Genomic DNA, 1,230 nt, shown 5'->3' on the forward strand with positions numbered 1-1,230 from the left:
GAGGTGTCCTCAGGGGGGTCCCGATTTTGAGGCACTGAGGACTGTAAATATGACCCAGCTTGAGGGCCAGGGGTGTCCCAGCCCCCAGAGACTCCCTGGATGAAGAATGGCCACTGTGGTGAGTGAGTAACAGTAAAACCAGAAGTTGGGCGCGGGGCAAAGCAAGACCTGGTCTCCCTCAGAATGCTGCTGGGCGAGAGTGGGGCTGAGTTGGTGAGCACGGAAATAGGCTGTGATGGTGGGAGAGGGTTCTGGAAGCCAGACATGGTTTGGCAGCTGTGGCTTTGCCCCTATCAGATTGGCATCTGCACCCTTTCTGGGCTGTGAGTCAGCTCATGGCCCCTCCTCGCCAGAGGCACCTGCTGGGAAGTCAGCTCAGGCCATGGCTGCCTGGTCCAGGACTGGACAAGGTCAGGCGGGCTCCTGCGAGGCGCCACCCCAGGCCAGGGGTGGGAGAGCTGGCTCCGGGAGAAGACAGAGGATGTGATTAAGGAGTGTTGGGAAAGGGTGAGAGCTGCCACAGGCACACAGACATGGCCCAAGGCCAGAGGGTCTACTGCCCCAGGGCATCACCCCAAGGCCTGGCTGAGGCCCCAGGAATAGTCCTGCCTGGGCCTCACTCCAGGCCAGAAGCCTGGTGCGGGTCATACATGAAAACCCACACTGGTGCTGCCTTTCTGCACCTGCTGCTTATGGAGGCAGGAAGGTGGCTGGCAGTCAGGCAGCTCCTCCAGCGGGCCTTGGAGGAAAAGGAGGTCAGGCCCAGGTGTGGTGTAGCACAGCCTGGCCTCCTGACCACGTGGGGCCCAGTCTGGACCAGTGCTGACTGCTCATGTGCCTTCCAGCCCATAGCGCCTCGCAGGTCCCAGTCGCCCCTGCCAAGGCCTGTTGCCAGCAACAAACCTCTGCTCGGTGATTCAGGACAGGCCACCAAGGCACCTGCTGGGCTGGGTTTGGGGCTACAGCTCCCACAAAACCAGCTCTCTGGCTGCTTGAGGATCATCTAGGGCCTGGATCCTCCTGAGAATCGGGCACGGTGGCCTCCTCAAGGCTAGGCTCTCTCTGAATTACAGAGGTCCCAAAACATCCCTCAGAACCCAGCATCTTCTTAGCGCCTTGAGTTCCCGAACGCAGACCCGGCAGGGACCTCAGGGCTGACCCTGATGGCGATTTCCCTCACGACCAGGTCCCCCAGCTTCTGAGGGCTGGGCCTGGCTGCTGAGCCACTGG

The sequence above is a fragment of the Bison bison genome, unplaced genomic scaffold (genome assembly GCF_000754665.1).
Source record: "Bison bison bison isolate TAMUID 2011002044 unplaced genomic scaffold, Bison_UMD1.0 scf7180017864160, whole genome shotgun sequence".
Lineage (NCBI taxonomy): Eukaryota > Metazoa > Chordata > Mammalia > Artiodactyla > Bovidae > Bison > Bison bison.